Source organism: Prionailurus viverrinus, chromosome B3 (assembly GCF_022837055.1).
Source record: "Prionailurus viverrinus isolate Anna chromosome B3, UM_Priviv_1.0, whole genome shotgun sequence".
NCBI classification, from domain to species: Eukaryota; Metazoa; Chordata; class Mammalia; order Carnivora; family Felidae; genus Prionailurus; species Prionailurus viverrinus.
In genome coordinates, this window is record NC_062566.1 from 101,575,041 (window position 1) to 101,600,550 (window position 25,510).

Genomic DNA, 25,510 nt, shown 5'->3' on the forward strand with positions numbered 1-25,510 from the left:
TTACCTCATTAAGGGGATTATGTTGGGGGTGTGCAAGGGGAAGAGTTGGATAAGTGTATGCTCCTTCTCACTGGTGTATCTACTACTAAGTAAAGCAGAGGAGGGACAATGCAATTCCCATGACATACTTTCCAGAACTGAAATGCACAATAGCAGCTTATTGAATGAAGAAAGTAACGTCAAGAGAAGCTAAGTAGCTTCTTCATGGTCACACAGTTAGTAAGTGCTATAACAGAACTTGAAATCTTATAACAAATACAAAATAAATATGAAATAATAAGGGTTAACTGTGATTGTTAGCATCATTTTATATATATATATATATTAACCCCATGACCCCCAGTTCTATCCCTAAAACTCAATTTTCTTCATGTATTCTGTGAACATAACAACACTCCTTGGGATGTGGAGAGTTGATATCTGCAGATCAGAAAGTCATGATCACTGCTTAAAGTACACCACCAACCTTATTCCATTTTCTTTTCCTTATTTCCCATAAACAAATAATACAAGCTACCAAAACATTTTTCTAAGCTACCATTTAAACCTATCACTGTCCTCTCTCCTTTACCTATCCCCCCCTAGCTTGCCCCCAATTCTCCACTCCTTACCCCACCCCACCCCCAACACATAATTCCTGGTAGGTTGGCTGGAGGTTGAAACAGTCTCGTATTACATGGCTTCTGTCTTCAACAGTCCTGAACTCTTTTTTTCTTTAAATCTATATTTAAATGTTTATTCTGAGAGAGAGAGAGAGCGAGAGAGCGAGCAGGGGAGGTGCAGAGAGATAGAGGGAGAGAGAGAATCCCAAGCAGGCTTGCCCTGTCAGCAAGGAGTCTGAATCAGGCTCAATCTCACAAACTGTGAAATCATGACCTGAGCTGGGCACTTAACCAACTGATTCGGGCGCTTGACCAACTGAGCCAGCCAGGTGCCCCAACAATCTTGAATTCTTATTGTCATTTGGGAGTTTGTTTGTTCATTTATACGAACAATTGAGAATAATTCACATGCCATAGAGTCTATTCTTTTAAAGTGTATAATTCAGAGGTTTTTTAAGTGTATTTAGTGTTGTGTAATCATAACCACTAATTTTAGAATATTTTCATTACCACAAAAGAAACCCCGTACAATCCCATATTTTATAGATATTATGAAAAATATCTGAGAACTGATTATTGCAATTACACGTGGATATCAGGTAATCTACAGAACAAATACTTTTTTAAAACAAACTTTTTTTTAATACTGTGTAGAGCTGTTTGTTTACTTGGCAAAACAGCCTAGAATAGAAAGTTCACGTTCATGTCCTATGTCCCAACAATCCTATCTCTAGCTTTTTGTGAAATAGAAATGTAAGACTATGTGAACTAGAAGATAGGTATGAGAAAGTTCATAGCAGCATTATTTATAACAGCCTCAAACTAAAAACAGCCAAATGCCCATCAACAAATAGAGTGGATAAATTAATTATGGTGTATTCATAAAATTGAATGCCTTATCAGGGCACCTGGGTAGCTCAGTGGGTTAAGCATCTGACTTCAGCTCAGGTCAAGATCTCACAGTTCGTGAGTTCAAGCCCTGCATTGGGCTTTGTGCTGATAGCTTAGAGCCTGGAGCCTGCTTCAGATTCTGTGTCTCCCTCTCTCTCTGCCCCTCCCCTGCTTGTGCTCTGTCTCTCTGTCTCTCAAAAACAAGTGAATATTAAAAAAAAAATTTTTTTAATTGAATGTCCTATAGCAATAAAAAGTACAAACTATAACCATATGCAATAGCAGATAAAAATTAAAAATTTCACAAAAACAGTATTGGACCAAATGGCTGCAGTATTATCCCTTTGATATGAAGTCCCTCCAAAAGGAAAAAAGAAACTATAGTGTACTGACTTATATATAATACTGTCTAGAGTACAAGTATAATGAAAAACAAGGGAGTGATTACTATATATGTTAGTACAGTGATTACCTTTGGGGTGGGATGAGGGGGTTGTGTTTGGCATGGGATGCTAGTAGGGTTCTATTTCTTCATCTGGGTAGTGCCTATAGAGGTATGTGCATCATGCTATTTTGTTAGGCTTTTACATTTGTTTACAAAATGTTTACATTCTATGTACTTTTTAGTTTGCTTATCAAATAATAATAATAAAGGCAGCATGGGGAATCTAGCTGGTTAACCTATACACCTGCTATGAGGAGAAGGTATTGAGCAACCTCATAGCCTCACAAAGCCAAAGCCACCAAGAAAGGAGTAAATCTCAGGCCTGTGGTTTTCAAGCTAGGCTCCAACCCCTGCAGAGCTCTGTGGAGATGCCCCCAGGACTGCCTTGGTCAACAAAGGAATGGAGGCAACTTCTAGATTTCCATCCTCGTTTAAAAAGCAACTTTACTTTTATCTGTTTTATACCCTTTGGTATATAATTTCCATTGAAAGGGGAGTTCTAGTCTTGAACCCCACTGCTGCAGTGTCTATTAACATTTTAAATGTGCATACTCTTTTGAGGAATTCTATTTTGAGGAAGCCATTATACGGAAATATTGTAAAATGTACAAAGATACATGTATGAGGGTGTTCTCCATGATATTTCAAAAAAATTAAAAACAACAACAACAGGAGTGTTAATTAATTAAATATATTATTGCATGTTCATATATGGTGGGCAATTAAACCATTACAGTAGAATGCAGCATAACCAGATGAGTGCTTCTCTATCAGCCAGTGACTCCTCTTTGTAATGAATATTTTGTAATTCCCCCTTTACTATTGCAAAACAAAATGCACAGATAATATAACCTTAGGTAATTAGTTTTTTAGAAACCAATATTGCATTTAACTAAAATATGAGGTAGAAATGACGGAAAAGCAATTGTATCTGAGATGTATTTATTCTGTGTGTCCACTTGATTGGGGCACAGAGTGCCCAGATATTTATTTGGTCAGGCACTATTCTGTGTGTGTCTGTGAGGGTATTTTCGGATGAGATTAACATTGTTTAAATTTTTGTTAAGTTTATTTGTTTATTTTGAGAGAGAGACAGAGCACATGAGCAAGGGAGGGGCAGAGAGAGAGAGAGAGGGAGAGAGAGAGAATCCCAAGAAGGCTCCACACTGCCAGCACAGAGCCTGATGTGGGGCTCAGACCCACGAACTGTGAGATCGTGAACTGAGCCAAAGTCAAGAGCCAAGTCAAGACCGGATGTTTAACCTGCTGAGCCACCCTGGCGCCCCTGGAGAGGACTAACATTTAAATCAGCAGACTAAATAGAGCAAATTGTCCTTCCTGTGGTAGGTGAGCTTCATTCCATCAGTTGGAGGCCTGAATAGAATAAATAGGCTGATTCTCACTAGGTAAGAAGCAATTCCTCCTGCCTCACTGCCTTCAAACTGGGACATGTTGTTGTTGTTATTCTTGTTGCTCTTGTTGTTTTTCCCACCTTTGGGCTTGAATTGAAATGTCAGCTCTTCCTGGGTCCCAACCCTGCTGGCCTTCAGACAAGAACTACACCATTGGCTTTTTTGGGTTGCCAAGTCCCTCTTGGGACTTGTCAGCCCCTCTAACCACGTGAGTCAATTCCTTACAATAAATCTCTTTACATTAATCAGGAGAACCCTGATGAATACAATATCTTATTTAATTATGTAAATGTTCAGGCACAATGAAATTACCAGGTAAAAGAGTGCTATCTGATGCTTTGAGGCAATAGCTACAAATGCAGACAAGTCGCATAGATATGATTCCAAACAAAAGAAATGCAAAGTTCTCTCCCTTTATAGTAATCTTATTTTTTGAAAATTCAGAAAACATTATGTACATTAAAATGGTGGTTTGTGTTCACTTGAATAACAGCATAAGGTCCTTGCCTCAAATAATTCTAAATTCACAAACTGTGCGTGAGATCATGACCTGAGCCGAAGTCAGATACTTAACCGACTGAGCCACCCAGGTGCCCCCATTTATTCTAGTTTAATAACTATAACCATTTAGGAAATCTCTCTGCCATAAGCAAGGGCCAAGCAGCTTGTAAGCAGACATACCGAGGTCTTTTTTTCTCGGCTAATGCCTACTCAGAGAACTATGTAATTAGAATTACGCTTTGGTGAAGAGCCATTGTTTTGTATTTTTATTTGTGTGTGTACAAGGGAAAGAATCTCCGACTCACTGGGGAGGGCACATTGTCCCAATTGTGGGGAAGAAAATAAAACTCTGACTTTTGTTTTTTTTTAATTTTTGAAAATTAATTCACTCATTTTTGAGAGAGACAGAGCATGAGCAGGGGAGGGGCAGAGAGAGAGGGAGACACAGAATCTGAAGCAGGATCATGAAGGCTCTGAGCTGTCAGCACAGAGTACGACGCGGGGCGTGAACTTACAAACCACGAGATCATGAGCTGAGCTGAAGTCGGAGGCTTAACTGACTGAGCCACCCAGACGCCTCAAAACTCTGGCTTTTAAAAGCTGGCCATAACTGAAGCAAAAGGCAGCTGGCATTGTCAACGGAAGAGCACCCGGCGTCCCTGTGGTGTAACCATAGCTGCCATCGCTGGGGCATCCTAGCAGGAAACACGTGTGAAAATGATCACCTTTCTTAGGAATTTGTAGGTATAAAAATCAACTCACCGTACTCGTAAACTAGAAGAAATGCAGGATAGGCTCATTCAAAATTGGGACGATCGTGCAGCATCATTTGGAACAGAGAAACTTTTAAACTGGCAAAGGGACACACATGCAGTGCTGAGGCCACTGTTCTCTTTGAGTTTGGGAACTAATAGATTTTTCCTCCATGGTTCATTTCCTGCTTATCTGTATATTGCAGCGCGTACCTCCCCCTATCAAAACGTGGCTTCAAAACCAACACCTGTAGGGGGCGTTTTGCAATCAAAGCTCTAAGTACAAGGTGATGCTGAAAAGCAAATATATATTCTGGGGATCTTGATTTGCTTTCAATTTTCCATGCTTTGGTGCATGAATGATGTTGGGTTATTTAAAATCATTTCCAAGGAGTCTTTTAAAAATATTTAAGCTACAGAGTTCAAAGTGCATATACAATTTAATTCTGCTAAAATAAACCATAGCCATGTGAACTTGAAAAGATCTAGACTTTTATTTTGATGTTGATTATTTATTAAGAAGTCAAACAGTCATCTATTTAATCAAAGGGCATTTGCTTCAAATTGCTTCCATCCATTGTCCTTACCATGAAAGACTGATTGTGCTTTGAACTAGGCTCCTTTTTTTTATGGGAGAGATAAAGAAAAATTCTTATAAAAGAACATGCACATCAAAGAATCAGCTCCCTAAAACATTTTCCTTTTATACATGTTGGCTACATGCCTACATCTGTTCATAAATTGATATGCAATCTTTTTTTGTGTACATTTGCCATTGCTGAATGTTACCTCCTTCAAAGATGAAAATACCAATAGATTGGAAAGTAAACTTAAGATGAGAAATAGCATAGAAAAGTCTGTGGCTTATGGCTATTTGTTGTCTTGTGTCTTTGCATTAGGTCTATCATAACCTTCTGTTTAATCTGAGATGGAGTCTTTAATAATTTATTGGCAAATAAAAATATGATGAGAAGTGGCCAAAACCAAGATATGAGAATGTACCAGAAATCTGGCATTGACTATAATATTTACTAAAAACACCTTATTTTCTGGCTAGGCCCAATTAGATCCCAGATCCTCATCTTAGGTAGCAGTTGAGATAAAAGAAAAAAATTGTCCACAAACAGAGGAATCTTGATTATTTTTTCCCCTTCCAAACAACCCAGGGGAAGGAGAATTTTGCAAATGGAGACTGAAATAAGAAATGGGTGGGGAAAAGTTCTCTGAAAGAGTAAAGTGGAGGAGGGGGTGGGAAAGCCTTGACGGAGGTTCCTCGTAACAGACAAGGGTCAGTGAACTTTAGGCACGAGAGCATCTAAAATTAAAAATCAAGTGTTTCATTTCCCTCTCTTGGAATTTTCCCCATCACCACCAAATCTTTCATATGTCAGATACTTACAACACTGTGATAGTGCCACTTTGGGGAATGAAGTGAGATCTTCAGATTTGGGCCATCGATGCCAAGAGAGAATTAAGGTTGCCAGAAGTGGTAAGATCACTAAAGGAAACAGATCACTTAAGCAGGAGTAGGAATTCAAAACAAAAGGAGACATTTGTGCAAACAGTCTGGTCTGGGGATCCTCAGAAACACCAGCAGAGGACACATGTAGAGGATGGAATTATATTTCTCATATCATCATTCAGTAGGACTGCTGAGGGTCACAGTTGACTGACAGTTTCCAGCTGCCTCACCTAGAGCCACATGGCACTCACACCCAAGCCATGCTTCCCAGGCTGCTCCCGTCCAATGACTAAGCCAGTGACCAAGCAAGGTATCCTAACTAAGCCAATGACTTGAGCTGGGCCATGCCTCCCTCCTGCGGGACTCCTTAAAGGCAGTCTTCCCTGGGGCCCTCCACCAGCCCCTCTGAGGCTTTCTCTGAACTACACTGTCGTCTGAGCCTCTTCCCACCCAATCCTTCCCTACCTCTCTCCTTCTGCAGGAGTTACCTGCACTGCAATCTGAAGGTTCTCCATACCTACCCCTGCTCCCTTCCCTTCCTCCTCCCCCAGGAAACCTCTTGCATGGCTAACACAACTTAGTGTGTACTTCTTGAAGGACCTAGACTAACATAGGTGGTACCAAGTGTTGGGTCTGGGAAAACGGACATTAAGACAGGGCTTGGGGGGTGCCTGGGTGGCTCAGTTGGTTAAGCGTCCAACTTTGACTCAGGTCATGATCTCACAGTTCATGGGCTCGAGCCCCACGTTGGGCTCAGTGCTGACATCTCAGAGCCTGGAGCCTTCTTCAGATTCTGTGTCTCCCTTGCTCTCTGCCCCTCCCCCACTCATGATCTGTCTCTCTCTGTCTCAAAAATAAATAAAACATTTAAAAAAAAAGGCGGGGCTTGGGACTGGCACCCTCACTGGCTAGCTGGCACAAAGGGCTCTATCCTGAATAGAATGTGGGGGCCGTGATAGAGTCTCTGGCACGAGGTGAGAGCCCAGTTGCTGAAGGTTTCCCCAATGGTGACCTTAGAAAATGTCCCATTAGAGAGAAATGCAGTGATTCTGACATGTGAAAGATATCAGGGAGTAATGCCTACAAGGAGTGGAATTGCCTTATTTTTAACAAGCCATATTGATGTCCTTTGATGGGATAATGAGAAATTGAGGGCAGTTAACAAACCATTAAAGGCTAAGTGTGTGAGCCAGAGGGCCCTGACAGCTTAAGAAAAGATCTTTATCTTCTAAAATGGAAGAGTAAAAACAGCCCAGGAGCAGAAAGAGCTATGACAGAGTCACAGAGCTCCCGCGATGTTTAAATGCTCAGACCAGACAGGTCTTTCGTGCTAAGGTCAGGGCCTTGGCTGGGAACCCCTGGGACCCTGAACACTCAGGGCTTTCAGAGGTGGCTACCCTTCCCTAGTAGGGAGCTATCCCCCCTCCTGCCTGCAGTTGCTAGGGCAGAGACATTTCCCCTGCGAGGCAACAGGTGCTCCCGCTCAGGAGCTACTCCTGCCTCCTCTCCTGGCTACCAGAGTGATGAGCAGGGCTAAATAAATCTTCATGTGACCTGGACAGGGATGTACGGGGCCTGATAAGAGAAAGGAGGAAATTACACCCTAAAAGAATTATAAGAATTCACTAGCATGTACCATTAAGAATGAGTGGATTACCCCTGGAATTAGATTGAGAGGGTGCTTGATCAAGAGGGTTGGAACAAAAGAATGGTTAAGGGAGAATTCATTGATTTGGGGGGCTCTGGTGAGGCCCCAGAGGATGAGGTAAACTCACGGTTAGGGTGGCTCTTAGAAGACTAGAGATGGCTGATGCTGGGTCAAGTGGAGAGGCCAGAGTTATTCTGGCCAGCAGAAAAGGGGAGCAAAACAGGAGGAAGAAGCTGCTGGAAGGGAGCGTGCCGGCGTGGATGTGTCGTGGAAGGCCAAAAGGTTTTGAGTTTGAGCGCGGCATCTTCACATCTATCTACTCGCACCAAGACCACACTTCTCCGGGTCACTCCCGGGCTGGAACTCAGTGTGGGTACCTGAGCTGAACCCGCCCAGCATGAGGCTCCTCTACCACACAGAGCCCAGACTTTCTCACAACTGCACTGCGATTTAGGGTCCCCTAGCCAATTCTTCCTTTTCTGCTCTCATTTCATAGATCCCAGACCTGCACTGTGGACTGAAGTCTCTCCCTATCATTTCTTTATTTTTTTATTTTGAGGAACAGTGAGAGTGAGCACAGGGGAGGGGCAGAGAGAGAGAGAGAATAGGAAGCAGACTCCAGGCTGTCAGCACAGAGCCTGACTCGGGGCTGGGGCTGGAACTCATGAACCGTGAGATCATGACCTGAGCCAGAATCAAGAGTGAGAGTCTTAACCAGCTGAGCCACCCAGGTGCCTCTCTCCCTACCCATTTCTGCTGCCTTCTCCACGTTCACAAGCATTTCCACCACCAAATCTCTTGTGTGTCTAATCTCACTTCGGACTGCTTCTTAGAGGACGTGAACTGCCGAAGAGCACAACTCAGCTACGTGTGACATGTTTTACTGGCGCCTTTATTTCCCGAGCATGCACCACACCTCCCTGTCTCCTTGTGTGTCCAGCAGTTTTTGTTGAAATCTGGACATTTCATATAATATATTAGTGCAACTCTGGATTCTCATTTTTCCGCTCATGAAGATTGTTGTTGTTACGGTTTTGCTTATTTCTTTGTTTCGTGCTTTCCCGGGCAAGATCTGTGAAATCGGTCTCCTCTCTGGTCTGTGAATGCTGATGTCTCTGCTTCATGGGTTTTTTGTTTGTTTGTTTTGTTTTAAAAAATCTTCTGGGTTTTATTTTTAACCTTGCTTCTGTGAAGTCACCCCTGTGTCTGCATTGCCTTGGTTAGACAGAGGTTGGATCGGGGTCGTACTCAACCGCTTCAAGCCCATAAGGCTTCTGTTCTCTGCCGATAAATATATATGAGAGTACAGGGGGCGACATTCAAAGCTCATGCCATGTTCAAGTATGCCCAGGCTTCTGCCCTTTGCTGGGCCCTTTTATGTTCAGCTTCAGTGTGAGCGAGGCATTGTAACTGGTTTGGGTTTTCTCCATTAGAAGCGGCACGCGTGCGCACACACACACACACACACAACACACACAACCACACAAGAAATATGCCTTCTCCCACAATGACTACAAACTCGGGCTGGCAGAGCTGTGAGCCTTTCCTACTCAACTAGGGCTGTGTTGTCACTCTTACCAATAACACTGCTGGGTGCAGGCTTTTCCTACCACACCGCATTGAGGAAGCCCCTTCCCCCAGTCCGGGAGAAGCTGCTGGTCCTTAGGACCTGCCCTGCCCTGGAAAGCCTCCTTGTCCACCGAGCTGGAGGAGGGATGGGGGCGGCCAAGCCCAGAGAGCACCACAGATTCCCATGTTCCTACTTGGGAAGTTAAGCAGATTTTCAAATATAAATGCTCTCGGATTGTTGCGTGCTTTTGTTCATTTTCAGACTGTTAAAAGGTGATTTTTTTGTTTGCTGTTTTTTCCAGCTTTACAGTTCCTTTTCAGGTAGAAGATTTGCCAGTCTCCTCACTTGGCTATAACTGGGAATTTCATCTCTAAAACAGTATATATATATATATATATATATATATATATATATATATATATATTTGAGAGAGAGAGTGTGAGTGGGGGAGGTGCAGAGAGAGAGAGAGGAGGACAGAGGATCTGATGATGCCGGCTCTGCATGGACAACACAGAGCCGGATGAAGGGCTCGATCTCACAAACTGCAAGATCATGACCTGAGCTGAGTCAGATGCTCAACTGACTGAGCCACTCAGGCACCCCTACAGCTTTTTTTTTTTTAAGTTTTTATTTATTTATTTATTTATTTTTTTTTTTTTTTTTCAACGTTTATTTATTTTTGGGACAGAGAGAGAGAGAGCATGAATGGGGGAGGGGCAGAGAGAGAGGGAGACACAGAATCGGAAACAGGATCCAGGCTCTGAGCCATCAGCCCAGAGCCCGACGCGGGGCTCGAACTCACGGGCCGCGAGATCGTGACCTGGCTGAAGTCGGACGCTTAACCGACTGCGCCACCCAGGCGCCCCTTAAGTTTTTATTTAAATTCCAGTTAGTTAACATACAATGTAATATTAGTTTCAAGGGTAGGATTTAGTGACTCATCATTTCCATACGACACCCGGTGCTCATCACAAGTGCACTCCTTAATCCCCACCACCTATTTAACCCATCCCTCCACCCCCTCTCTCCTCTGGTAACCATCAGTTTGTTCTCTACAGGTAAGAGTTGGTTTCTTGGCTTGCCTCTCTCTCTCTTTTCCCCCCTATGCTTGTTTTGTTTCTTAAATTCCACATATGAATGAAATCATATGGTATTTGCCTTTCTCTGACTTATTTCACTTAGCATGATACTCTTTAGCCCCATCCATGTTGTTGCAAATGGCAATACTTCATTCTTTTTTATGGCTGAGTAATAATCCATTGTATATATATACCATATCTTCGTTATCCATTCATCAGTCGGTGGACATTTGGGCTCTCTCCATAATTTGACTACTGTATATAGCACTGCTATAAACATTGAGGTGCATGTATCCCTTTGAATCAGTATTTTTACAAATTAGTAATTCTACAAATTTGAAGGGGCACATGCAGCCTGGTGTTTATAGCAGCATTATCAACGATAGTCAAGTTATGGAAAGAGCCCAAATATCTACAATAGCTTCTTAGTTCTTATTTCTGACTCTAGCCTTTCTCCCCTCCAACTCCACACTGAAGAGTATGTGATCATGCTAACATATAAATTTGATTGTATCTTTCTCATAATTTAAATCCTTTCATGGCTTTCCATTTTCCTTGGATTAAGCTCCTTATAAGACTCATAATCTGGGTTCTGCTTGCTTTTCTAGCTTTCCTTTTACTACTTCTCCCAATAAGCCTTTGTTCTCATTGGACTAGACATTGCTCATGCCACACTTTCATCTACCCATGGGACTCAGCATATGTCTTTCTCCCTGCAATACTCACAACCTACCTCAGACTCCTTCCTTCTCTGCCTCACCCCTCCCAGCCCCGGGTTTTACTTTCCTGACTCTCGTTCACTCTTCAGATTTCAGTTTAGGTATCATTTTCTTCCAGGATCACCCTTACTACATTCGCTCCTCTCAACTCCAGCTTGGTGCCTTTGATCTGGGTTCCTATCACCTGTTACATCTTTCCCTATTCTAGACCTGATCACACTGTTGATGTCATTGCTGCTTAATTGTCTCTTCCACTAGAATGTAAAGTCCACAGGGGCAGAGACTAGGGCTGTGTGTTCATGGCTGTGGTCCTAGCACTGAGGCCAATGCCACTTCGACTGCAAAATACTTGTTAAATGAAAACAAATGACTAAAGGCCTGCTTAAATCAGGAGTCAGCAACCTTTTTCTGTAAAGGGCCTGATAGGAAATATTTTAGGCTTCATGGACCAGAAAGTCTCTTTTGTGACCTCTCACTCTGATTTCTTAGCAGCCATGGAAAATATAACAAATGGGCACGGATTTGTTCTAGTTCAACTTTATAGAACCCGGTGGCTGTCCCATGGGTTGTGCTTTACAAATCTCTGAATTAAGTGAATGAGTGATAGGTGGTTATGAAGTGAGTCAATGAATTAACTAAACTCTAATTTGTAGTTCTTTTGCAAATAATTAAAGCCCACCATTTTCTCTACCTTTGGTCTAACCAAGAAAAATAAGGAATTAGCATTTCACACATAACAATTCCCCCTCAGGAACAAAATTTATGTCGTTTTATATTTTAATACAGAACTGTCTCAGGGAGTGTTGGTTTCTCCTTTGTCTCTCTTCCCTTAATCTTTATTTTCTTATTTCTTCTTATTTCACGTAATCCAAGGCACAAGGTTAAGCAAAGAAATCAAGATGGTAATTAACATGGTTAAATGACAATTTACATAGTGTACTGAGCATAACTGTAGAGAACAGTGAAGAAATACGTAGGGGCACCTGGGTGGCTCAGCTGGTTGAGCATCTGATTTTGGCTCAGATTGTGATCCCAGGGTTGTGGGATCAAGCCCTGCATCAGACTCCATGCTGAGTGTGCAGCCTGTTTGAGTGTTCTCTCTCTCTCTCTCTCTCTCTCAAATTAAAAAAAATAAGGGGGTGCCTGGTTGGCTGAGTCGGTTGAGGGACTGACCCTTGATTTCGGATGGAGCCCTGTGTCAGGCTTTTTGCTGGATGTGGAGCCTGCTTCAGATTCTGTCTCCTTCTCCCTCATCCCCTCCCCATCTTGTGTGCTCTCTGTCTGTCTCTCTCTCTCTCTTTCTCTCTCTCTCAAAAAAATGCAAATTAGGAATATCATTGAAAAATGACAATTTGATGTTTTGAAGTTTCGTCTGTTTGGCATTATACCTTTCTTCCCTTTATCTACTTAATAATACCATGCTTTACATTATACACTTACTTTTTTAGCAGTGTAGTCAATTAATTAAATAAGAATTGGTCCATTAATAGATTTTACTTGTTCTTTAAGAATCACTGTGTTCTGGGGGCACCTGGGTGGCTCAGTCAGTTAAGCATCTGACTGTTGGTCTCAGCTCAGGTTATGATCTCACAGTTTGTGGGTTTGTATGTTGAGTCAGGCTCTGCACTGGCAGTGTGGAGCCTGCTTGGGATTCTCTCTCCCTCTCTTTCTGCCTCTCCCATGCACAGGTGCACTCTCTCTCTCTCACAATGAATAAATAAACTTAAAAACAACAACAACAAAAAGAATCACTGTGTTCTGTTTTATGACTTTACATGTATAATTATGAAGAAAACCTACTTTAATTAGGAAATATTTTTAAAATTATTAGCAATTACATTATTATTACTAGCAATAATATTACATTATTACTAGCAATATACATTATTATTGTGGAGACAATTCATTATATGCCTTATAAAACTGGATTTGTATTTCCATTTTTTGATCAGGTATTGGGGCATTTCAGTAACATCTGCATACACAATGGTTTGTGAACTTTAAAAATTAGCACTCTCTGAATTCACTTCCAGGAGGATGTGTCTTTATCACTTAAGAAATAAGACATCTTATTCAAGATTTTTATTAGAATTTTTTTATGAAAGAAAAATTGTTCTCAACTATTTCTTAAAATTTCTCAAAGTATTCACTCGTAGCCTTTTCCACTAACAAAGCATACCGTGAGAATTCATATAACAGAGATTTCTTTATTGATATAGAGAAAAACCTGATGTTGTATTTCTGAAGTCACCTTCTACTCTTAGGGAATTTTGAGGAAGAAGATTCCAGGGAACAAGCAGAAATGACCTGGATCATCTTGCCTCTAGCGATCATGGGAAAAAGCCAGCCATCTTACATATTTACATCAGGTAGTTCAAGACCAACAGATTCACAATAGGTGGCTGAATTGATAATTTGTTTTATCTTAGTGGTTCATTTAATTGTAATCATTAACGCTTAGTGAAAGACTGTTCTAAAAACTCAGCAATTAGTCCTGGGAAATTGCATAAACAAAAAGCTATTTATCTCAGCATGAAATTCAATAAATACCACATTAAGCATAAGAGTTTCCAATTAAAAGAGGAACCACATGTCTATACCTTCACACAATGATCTCTGAGAACCAAGTGGAATTGCATCTGTGTAAACTCAGGAACATATAATGCATTGCAAGCAGACTCCTTCTTCTAAGTGAGTTTGCACACATCGAGATAATGTTCCTTATCTCACAATGGCATTTCTGAAATCTCTATTTTAGTAGATGTCACTAAAAAAAAGAGGTGGGGAGTCAATGGTCAAATGCGTTGGGATATTTTGTACTAAACATTATACAGTAGTTGGCTTTATTTCCTATGGGACTTCTCTGATCTTTGAGTATGCTAAGATGTACATTCGACTGGGAGAGGTGCATGGTATATATTTTGCGAACTTATAACTGTGGAGCTCCATTTTCCTCTAAATATCTATTAGTGTGATGAGGAATCATTCCTTTTAAAAATGACATTGGAAGTCCCTTTTATAACATGACTTTTTTTAAAAATTTTTTTTCAACGTTTATTTATTTTTGGGACAGAGAGAGACAGAGCATGAACGGGGGAGGGGCAGAGAGAGAGGGAGACACAGAATCGGAAACAGGCTCCAGGCTCCGAGCCATCAGCCCAGAGCCCGACGCGGGGCTCGAACTCACGGACCGCGAGATCGTGACCTGGCTGAAGTCGGACGCTCAACCAACTGCGCCACCCAGGCGCCCCCATATAACATGACTTTTTAAATGAACTAGTTATAACCACTTATATGTTCTATTTTCTTACTTTTTGTAGCACCTTTGAAAAGTAATTTTCAACTTAAAGTTGTAAAAATAGTACAAAGAAATTTTATTTGCCCTTTACCCAGATTTCTTAGTTTGCCACATTTTTTTTATTCTTTCTGTTTCTCTCTCTCTCTTCTTTTCTTCACCCTGATCTTCATCTATATAGCTAACTACTTAACCTACCTACCCACTTATCAACTGTTTTCTCATGAAGCATTTGAGTATAGTATTTTTTACCCCAGTGCCCAGCACAGTGTCTGAAACATCAGAGAGAATCATGAAATGATTGATGATTAGTGAATGATGCCTTTCAGAATTTTACCTAAACAAAGCTCAGTTATAAAAGGCCATCTTGGAATACCATTTAAATGTGAAGTCTTGGGGCACCTGGGTGGCTCAGTCGGTTAAGCATCTGACTTTGGCTTAGGTCACGATCTTGTGGTTTGTGAGTTTGAGCCCCGTGTCAGGCTCTGTGCTGACAGCTGAGAGCCTGGAGGCTGCTTCAGATTCTGTGTTTCCCTCTTTCTCTCTGCCCCTTCCCCACTCACACTTTGTCTCTCTCTCAAAAAATAAATAGACATAAAAAAATTGAAATGTGAAGTCTTTATCTATCATGAAAAGCCAGTGAATCAATTTTAAAAGTCAGAAATATCATCTTACTATTTCTTTTTTTTCTTAACATTGATCTATTTTGAGAGAGAGCGTGTGCACATGCTCACACAGGGGTGGGGGAGGGGCAGAGAGAGAATCACAAGCAGACTCTGTGCTGCCAGCGCAGAACTGGACTTGGGGCTCAATCTTACAAACTGTGAGATCATGACCTGAACTGAGATCATGACCTGAGCCAAAATCAGGAGTTGGACGCTTAACTGACTGAGGCACCCAGGCGTCCATCATCTTACTATTTCTTCACAATTGCAGCATTTGAAAGTTTCCTAACCAAAAATAAGAACAAACGCCTGACTATGTTTTCTTTTTCTGAATTATGAATGAGCTCCTATGATGAACCAAAGCCAGATACCTTGCCTTCTATTCCAGTCCAGGACAGATATGTCCAGCCCTGTGGTTTCAAGGCAGCTGGTACACTTACTTAATGACTAAATTAAACCTACACAATCCACTGAGAGACACAGACTTCTGTTAGCTGGGTCTTTTCTGTGATTCTTTCCTCTCTGTAGAACTCTCTCAACTTTCTCTTTCAGTTTTATTTCTCCCTCCAGAATAAATTTTCTCCAGTATTAGTACATTTAAAGCTCAGAGAGACTTGCTTATTGGTACCAAGAAAAGCCCCCTGTAACATGGTTACAATTGGGACTTAAAACAAACCTCTTCCTAATCAGTCTGGAGAACAAGAAGAATGGTGAGTGTGCAAAGTAGAGGTTAATAGAAAAATAAAATGTGATTTTTAAATTAAATTAAATTACATTTTCTTTTAGTTTTTTTAGAGAGAGAGAGCACAAGCAGGGGAGAGGGGCAGAGAAAGAGAGAGAGAGAGAGAGAGAGAGAGAGAGGGAGAGAATCTTAAGCAGGCTCCACACTCCGAATAGAGCCTGACCCAGGGCTTGATCCCACAACCCAGGGCTTAATCCCATGACCCTGGGATCATGACCTGAGCCAAAATCAAGAGTCACACACTCAACCAACTGAGCCCCCCAGGCGCCCCTAAAATGTGATTTATTTGATTTTAACAATGCTAGATGCTTCTATTTATACGAGGGGCCTAAAGTAGTCAAATTTATTGAGACAAAACATGTTGAGGGGAAGAGGAAATTAGGTGTAATTATTTAATGGGTAGAGTTTCTGTTTGGAAAGAAGAAAAAGTTCTGGGGATGGATAGTGGTAATGACTGCACATAAATGGGATTGTGCTTGTTGCCAATGAACTGTACCCTTAAAATGGTTAAAATGGTAAAATTTTATGTAAATTTTTAACACAAGTTTTTAAAAAGAAAACTAAATGAGGGGCGCCTGGGTGGCTCGGTTGGTTAAGCCCCGACCTTGGCTCAGGGCATGATCTCACAGTGTGTGAGTTCGAGCCCCATGTCGGGCTTTGTGTTAACAGCTCAGAGCCTGGAGCCTGCTTTAGATTCTGTGTTTCCCTCTCTCTCTGCCCTTCCCTCTCTCATGCTCTGTCTCTGTCTCTGCCTTTCTCTCTCTCAAAAATAAATAAACAATAGGGGCGCCTGGGTGGCGCAGTCGGTTAAGCGTCCGACTTCAGCCAGGTCACGATCTCGCGGTCCGTGAGTTCGAGCCCCGCGTCGGGCTCTGGGCTGATGGCTCGGAGCCTGGAGCCTGTTTCCGATTCTGTGTCTGTCTCCCTCTCTCTCTGCCCCTCCCCCGTTCATGCTCTGTCTCTCTCTGTCCCAAAAATAAAATAAAAAAAAAAGTTGAAAAAAAAATAAACAATAAACAATAAAAATAAATGCTACTGAAAATAATAATTTTTTGCCTATAGTTATATAAACATCCTTCTGGTTTTTGAACCCATGCAATTAATGTTATCTTTTGCTTACATAAAATCAAATTTTACAACATTTATGTTTTTCTTTTATACAGTATATTTATTTGGTAATTTTTCTGCTTCCAAAAGAGATTTGATGGAGGCTGTGGGAGGTGAGCATCATTGGGACCTTTCAAGTGTGTGGTGACTGGCTCATACATGGGAAAAACAAACCAGCCTGGGAAGAGTAGAAAGGCTGAGATTGGGAGGTGATGAGACTCTCACCAAGAGCTAGACGAGGAAGGTATTTCCCCTGGAGTAGGTATGAGAAAAGACCTGGAGTCACATAAAATGAGGGACTCCAACAGCAGCAGTTCCTGTGTGGAGTGAACATGATTTGTAATTGCTTTGAGATAATGAACTCTTTCCTCATTTAGATTTTCATTTTAAAAGCTTCTTTATGGGGCGCCTGGGTGGCTCAGTCAGTTAAGTGCCCGACTCTTGACGTTGGCTCAGGTCACGGCTCATGAGTCTGAGCCCCCTGTCGGGTTCTGTGCTGACCGTGCGGAGCCTGCTTGGGATTCTCTCTCTCCCTCTCTGTCTACCCCTCGCCGGCTCTCTCTCCCTCTTTTTCTTTCTCTCTCTCTCTCTCTCTCTCAAAATAAGTCAACATTTTTAAAAAATAAATCTTCTTTGTGATGTGAGTTTTTAATTTGTCTTTTGTTTACGTTCCTTTCCTCTTTTCCACTTAGATCTAATATCTGTGCACAGGTCCAGTATCAGTACTTGTCTGATGATTGCTCATCTTGGAGGAGTGCTAATTTCCTACTAGAGAATATTGTGGGGGAAAAGGAGGAGGCCCAAGATGGGCAGTCCAAAGCTCTTTTAGGTTTATCACAAATGCCATCGTATCTGTTTGTTTGTTTCTTTTGCCCTGGGAAATGTCTCTCTCAGTTTTTGGTGTTCAAGGGCAAAGACCTCTGGCCAAAGTTTTTTGTGTATGACCTGCCCATTGTCACCTTCCCTCTTTCTCTTACCCAATTTCACAACATCTAGCCCCATAGACTGAAAATTAGATTTTAGACACATGGAAATACAATATGAGTACATCTTCTTCAGATGCAGCCACTTTCTCTGTTATTCTCACTCTGTGCAAAGGATTAAGATGTGTCTTTCAGCACTGTGACACTAGATTTTATGAAAACCCTCAAGATTTTAGGGAAATCTATTTGTAGTTTGAGGTATACGGAGGTCTGGGTCAGTTCTAGTCTCCTTTCTAGTCTTAGGTCAACTTTATTTTTTTTTTAATTAATTAATTTATTTTGATGGGGTGGGGGGTATGGAGAGGAGCAGAGACAGATAGAGGGAGAGAGAGAATCCCAAGCAGGCTCTGAGCTGTCAGTGCGGAGCCCGATGCAGGGCTTGAACCCACGAACTGTGAGATCATGACCTGAGCTGAAATCAAGAGTTGGACACTTAACTAAGCTACCCAGGCACCTGAGGCCAACTTTCATAGCATTTCACAGATAATGCAGTAGGCATGCAGGTTGTGGCTACCTCCTTATTACATTGTCAACCAAGTTTTCTCTCTTATCTTTTCATTTTTCGACAACATTCCAGGATAGCAAAAATTTAAGATGTTACCTGAAGGAATTTCTGGAGCCCTACTCTAAACCCAATCCTGAAGATGTCACAGAAGGGAGAAAGAAAATGGTGGATCTAAGAAAATATTGGAAAAACTGAAAAGTCCCTGGGGAGACAGAAGTTGGCTCCGTTCTGAGTCCTAGCTGAAGTAAGAGCCTCGGAAGGGAAGAGGCGATGGAAGATAGCATGGGTATAGAAAGAGAGCATTGATTGGCTCTTGCCTTCTCCGTCTAAACTTGAGGCAGCAAATTAGAAGCCCAGATCAGTGAGATTAATGCAAGGGTGATCTTTGAGCTGAGGAGAGATGGGGAGGAATAAAATAAGTGCGAACAACTAAACAGGGCCTGGGCTTCCCCACCTTCCCTCCTTCTCTAGCACTGCACACTCCAAGGACAGCTGGTTACAACTGAGGGAGACAATTCTTGGAAAAGGGGTGGCAAATGGAGAGGCCAGATTGCAAAGTTATTCATCCTTCTTTTTTGATGCATTCCCTTTAAGACTGGAGACAAGACTAGACTTTCTCTGTCATTGACCCCGTTCAACACAGCATTAGAGTTTTCGGGAAATAAGGCAATGAAATAAATGAGTTTAAAGGTTAGAAGGGAAGAAAGGAAAGTCATTATTTGAAAATGAAAAGATCAATCTACATTTTAAAAAGTTGAATCAACTGGGAAGCTGATTGAATAAGAGAGTGTAGATAGTATCCTTGGCTCATACTATTTCTTTATACAGGCAACAACCAACTAGAAAATGCATTAGAAATCCAGGAATCATCCAGAAGAGCATTAAAAAACCTGTAAGTAGATATTTATACATAATAAGTTTTTTAATTTTTTTCTTTGTCATTCCCTTTCTATTTTACAGTTGTCATATAATGTGGTTATAATGGTTAACAAAATAGGGTTCATAATTTCCTGTATATCAAACAGGATTATTATTGGACTAGAGGAGAAATGGACATCACCCAGAAATGAAAATAATCCAACAAAATCCACAAAGCTTTTATGGAGAACTTTTTAAAATATTATTATAGGTCATAAAATAAAACCCAAATAGAAAACCATACGATGTTCACCGATGGACAAAATATTGTAATAATGTCAATTATCCCCAAATTGTTCTATAAATTCAATATGATTTTACTAAAAATCCAAGATTATTTTTGATACTATCATCAAATCTATTCCAAAATGTATATGGAAAAATGAAAGTCCACAGATAAAATGCTGTAGTGACCTATATTATAATGGGAAGCAGATCCTCACTGCTTTCACACTTAACCTATCTGAATAACCTATCCTTGATTCCCATTTTATTCCTTGAGGGTTTGCAACCACTTATGGTACCGATTACTATATAAACCAGCCTTCTTAGTTGCCAAAAAGAAAATGCCTTCTAACTATTTTAAGCAGAAAGGAGTTTATTAAATGGTATGTGCAGTTTACAGAATCATTGGGAGGACTCATGGAACAGTCTAAGCTGGGCATCCACATCTGTCTGGAGCACCTCCTTCGGCTCAACACTCATACAGACTCTCTTTCCCATTCTCAAACTTTGAAGCAACAGCAAGCCCGTACTTAATGTTAACTATCCTCACACAAGCAAGATGAACTCAACCTCCCTGGAAAATCTCAGTGTTGTTAAAACAGCAAGGTGCTACCTTATTCCCATTAAATTATCAAAAATTAGAAGGACATCAAATATTAATGAGAATGTGAGGAGGCAAACTGTGTACCGTTGGTGGAAGAGGAAACTGGCCTGGCTGTCCTGGAGAAGCAAGAGGGGTAGGGCCGAGGGTACTTAGTAAAATTAGCTTGGGATATATAATTATGGAATCCTACTCCTGGATCCATACTTTAAGTTTTTAAGTTTTTAATTTTTTTATGTTTACTGACTTGAGAGAGAGGGAGAGAGAGAGTTAGAGGTGGAGGAACAGAGAGAGAGGGAAACACAGAATCTGAAGCAGGCTCCAGGCTCTGAACTTTCAGCACAGAGCCCGATGTGGGGCTTGAACTCATGAACCGCGAGACCATGACCTGAGCCGACGTCAAATGCTTAACCAGCTGAGCCACCCAGTTGCCCCACTGGATCCATACTTTAGCAAAATTCTCGGGGTACCTGGGTGGCTCAGTTAAGTGTCTGCCTTCAGCTCAGGTCATGATCTTGCAGTTGGTGAGTTTGAGCCTGCATTGGGTTCTGCGCTGACAGGGCAGAGCCTGCTAGGGATTCTCTCTCTCTCTCCCTCTCTCTCTGCTCCTCCCCTACTTGCACGCTCTCTCTCAAAATAAATAAATATACTTAAAAAATAGCAATAGTTAAAAAAAGAAAAAGAAAAACTCTCTTACAGATCCATGAAAGACTGTACAAGGATATTCATCAAGTGTTGCTTATTGTGGTGGAGATTGAGGCCACTGAAGTGTCCGTAGTGGGGAATGATAAAGAGAAAATGATAAAGATAAAAGATAAAATGATAAAGAAAGCAGTGACCGCACACCATGGACTAGTATGCAGTGATAGAGACAAAGCATCTGATATGCATAGAGCCACAGAGGTAGATCTTAAAAGCAAAATGTTGTTTTTGTTGCGGAGTATCTATACCACAATACTATTATGTAAATTAACACACACAAAGTATATTTATAAGTGTCTATTCATCCATATGAACACATATCAAGCACATTGGAGAAGATGACCACACTACAGAGAATGAAAGTGGAGAAAAATGATTTAAAAAGATGGGCCTTACATAGACGCGTAATGATGTGGGTTGAGGTTGATGCGATGAGGGTTTTTGTTTTTTTAATGGAGGAAATGTTCTGTGATGTATGACATCCCATTTTCCAGAGTTAATCATAATAATTAAAAATTCAAAAATTGCTCCAAAGGTGTGGACACACTTCCCTTTCAAACATCGCGCTGACTCGTTTACGTCTTCAGTCTTATTCATCCCCAAGCCCCTTATTTTCTTGATTCCATCTAAGTCTTGGCAAAGGAAGGGGTGAGGTTAGAACAATCTTTCAAAACTTTGAAAATGGTTCTAATTGCTCCACATTTAGGCAGAGTTACTGGTTGCTTAATAGCCATTTAGAACTCTTTTTTGGAAAGCAGACAGCCATTCCAGGCTATAAAGGTAGTTTCAACGAAATGTTCTTTTTGACAGAAGGAAGACATTGGAGAATTCGTATGCTATTTTAGCTGGCTCTGTGATTGCAATCACACAAATCACTCCATTCCAGAGAGATTTCATGAACAGGAGGTTTTTCCATTTCAGCCTTTCAAGGTAAAACATTATCTTTTCATTTTCTATATACTCCAGGGAATCAAGAAATTATGAAACGTAAGCCATAATTATAATAGCATTTCTAAGTCTTCCTTGATGGTCACAGTTAAGAAAAGGGAAGAGGAGAACTCTTTTGTTCCCAGTGACATTAAAATGCCCAGTCAGATAAAAATAATATTGAATTGGCTTTCCTTTGTTCAACTGTTGTAACCTGCAATCTCACTGCCTATTTCACCCCAAAATGAGTTAGTGTTGCAGAGCAAGATAATGACTCTCCCATAAGCTTATGAATTGCTATAGAACTGGAACTGTTCGGTGCAAAGAACTGAAATGAAATCAGAAGGTGAGTTGACTATAGATTTGTCATACATTTGCCAGCTGTTCAATCTGGCCTTCTGTTCCTATCTTTGGTACTTTTATTTATGCACATGTAACACCATGAGGAAGCAGAGAGTATAAACAGCAACTATCTCTTGGGTCATTCAATTTTGGCTTTATATTTTCTACTACGCTTATGACTGCTGGTCACATTTCTATTCCATTTGGGTGGTCTAATTTAAATGCGGAGTATCATATGAGGGATGGCAAGAACGCAGGCTTCCTGAGGACTGATCTTTGCTAGAGCTAAGACCTAATGTGCATGGCTTCCATTCACTGCTGAAGGAAGACAGTCCCTTAAGTGTAGAGCCATGTTTAGTAGTTGAAAATAGAATTCTTTTTAGAAATAAAGATTGTAAGATATGAGCCATTGGATATTAAAAATATCACTCAGGTTTGCCTGGGTGGCTCAGTCGGGTGAGTGTCTGACTCTTGATTTTAGCTTAGGTCATGATCTCCCAGTTGGCGACATTGAGGCCCGTGTCAGGCTCTGTGCTGACAGTGTGGAGCCTGCTTGGGATTCCCTCTCCTTCTCTCTCTCTCTCTCTCTCTCTCTCTCTCTCTGCCCCTCCTCTGCTCCCGCTTTCTCTCTCTTTGTCTCTAAATAAATAAATAAACATTAAAAAAATAAAAATAAAAATAACCCTCCATGTGATTAAAAAAAAAGATAATCCAAAATGATTTCTTTTCCAGGATCATTTCTTCATTAATGTGTGACTACTGTAAGAGAACAGGTGCAGTAAGTTGAAATTCACAGCTGAACTGTAACCTATGAAACCTTTCTGAACATTCCCTCATTGAAAGCTCTTTTCCTCTTCATTGCTTTTCCTGCTTTCTATTTCTACATGGCCATGAGCAGCTGAAATCGCTGGCAGATCTGGACAGTATTTACTAAAAACATGTTGGTACCCAGATTCTACTGTTATTAACTAAACATGAAGCTGGAAACAAATGGGAGATGCTGGAGATATGAGTTAAGTCCCAGTCTCACGGTAAATGGCACCAGACTCTTTCACCCATAGTCTGCTTGTCTCAGGAAGATAAAACCCAATATCAACACTGTGTGGGTGATAATCTTCTGCTTTTTCTCTTTCAGACAGCAAATAGCATTCGCTCTTCAAATCCCTAAATATTTTTGCATTCACATTTTCCAAATACTTAAGGCTGCTACTCTGAGATAGTGGGAACCAGCCCAATCTGTCATCTTATCTCTCTTAAATAATGAAACCCAGATTGCCACAATCAGCTAAAACAGAATCCAGAGGTTGCCATCTGAGAATGTGGGATGTTGCTAATGGGTGAAGTACAACTTCCGTAGCCAAGGCTTCAAAGTCACAGCCGATGTGTTAATGAACTTGGAGATCTGAGATAATTGTAAGTATATAGGAATACACATAAGCCAAGAGGTTGAGGAGTCCTATAACATTAGGGATACTCTATTTGAATTATCTTACTTTCCTGAAGTGAAAGAAAATAAAAAATAATTGAAGGGAGTCCTCTTTAGACTCATCACACTTTTCAAAGTCAAGTTGATTTTACTTGCATTGATTTTTAAAAAAATTTTTTTTAACGTTTATTTATTTTTGAGACAGAGAGAGACAGAGCATGAATGGGGGAGGGTCAGAGAGAAAGGGAGACACAGAATGTGAAACAGGCTCCAGGCTCTGAGCCATCAGCACAGAGCCCGATGCGGGGCTGGAACTCACGGACCATGAGATCATGACCTGAGCCGAAGTCGGACGCTCAACCGACTGAGCCACCCAGGCGCCCCTTACTTGCATTGATTTTAAGCATCCATCATTTCATTTCTAGTACTAATGTGAATGAGGTTAAAATGCAAGAAATTACAAGTCTTGTGTCCCTCAGCAATATTCCACCATTTGACAGAGATATACGTAGGTAGGCATAACAAATTTCTGGATGCCTATGTCCATATTGTCACTTTTGTATAATTTTAGTTTTGTATTAATTGTATTTTCTAACTTTCCTTCAATAAACACGTATTTAGGTTTTATATTGTAGATTTTATAAATATATTTTTATTTGTGTATTTATTCGTATTGAATAATAAGAAAGTTTAAAACATATTTAAGAGGATCAAATGAAAACTAGGAAGCCAACCATTATCGTTTAAGACTCAGTCTGTAAAATTCTAATGCAAGGACACACACACACACACACACACACACACACTGCATCTGAAGCCAAGAGAAACACATGATCTAATTTATTCCTGTGGGAGAGTATTATGATTAAGACAATGTTTAGGGAAACACATGATTTCTGTTCTCGTATGTATAGTGAAGGGGTGAAGGTCAGGAGCGCCCCCAATGGCTTATGGTTCTAAAGGAAAGGAACATAGTCAGTGTGCCCTGCAAGCTTGTGAAGGCAGGAAACATGTCAGCCATCTTCACTCATGTATTTCCAGAGCTTAGCACAATGCCTGTTTATTCGCTGGCAGTATGGAGTTAATCATACCTACCTTTCAGTTGTTAGGAGAATTAAATGAACACAGGATTGAGATAATATAGTATTTGACTGGTCTGGTTGTCTATTGTGTAACAAACAACCCAAGGTGTTGTGGCCGGAAATAACCACAATTATTATTTTGCCCTGTCGTTTAGGCAGGGCGTGGTGGAAATAGCTTGCTCCTGCTTCATTTGGGCTTCAGGTGGGGCGGTTTGAAAACAAGGCCTGTAATCACCTGCAGGCTCAAGGCTTGCTCACTCATAGCTCTGGTGGTGATGCTGACGTCAGTTGAGTCTGATTGGGGGGCCGTCAAGCGAGAGCACTTACATGTGACCTCCCCTTGTGGCCTGAGCTTCCTCACAATGTCATCCTTGGGTTGGAAGAGTGAATGTCCCAAGACTGAGAGCCAGAGAGAACTCCTGTGATCTTGCCTTGGAAGTTTGCAGTGTTACCTCTGCCGTGTTGTCTTTGTCTAGGCGACATTCACAGTGGTCACCTCAACTTCAAGAGGAAGGAAAGTAGACTCTACTGCTTGACGAAAAGTGGTGTGCAGGACCAGGAATATGGCTGTGGCCTTTTATTTGAAAATACTCTCAACATCCTGATGCACAATGGGATACTGAAAATTTGACATAATTTTTATGTTAAGATGAGATGTTGGCTAGGTGTGATTAATCATTCTATTTCTGGTTAGGCTAACTTTCCTCAAATATGTCACTTTTTAATGACGGTGTAGCCTTTTATTTATTTATTTATTTATTTATTTTAACGTTTATTTATTTTTGAGAGAGAGAGCCAGCAGGGGAGGGAGACATACAGAATCTGAAGCAGGCTCAGCACAGAGCCCCATGCAGGGCTTGAACTCACGAACCACAAGATCCTGACCTGAGTCAAAGTTGGATGCTTAAC

At 41.0% G+C, this 25,510-nt stretch overlaps 1 long non-coding RNA gene across 1 annotated transcript in view; it reads left to right on the plus strand.

Annotated features, from left to right (window-relative positions):
• Positions 1-22,584, plus strand: part of LOC125168991 (uncharacterized) — a 39,031-nt gene extending 16,447 nt beyond the window's left edge. The window contains exons 3-5 of the long non-coding RNA XR_007153381.1: positions 18,451-18,622; positions 19,207-19,270; positions 21,635-22,584. This is a non-coding gene — a long non-coding RNA (uncharacterized LOC125168991). The remainder of the gene's footprint in view (positions 1-18,450; positions 18,623-19,206; positions 19,271-21,634) is intronic.
• Positions 22,585-25,510: the final 2,926 nt, after the last annotated feature.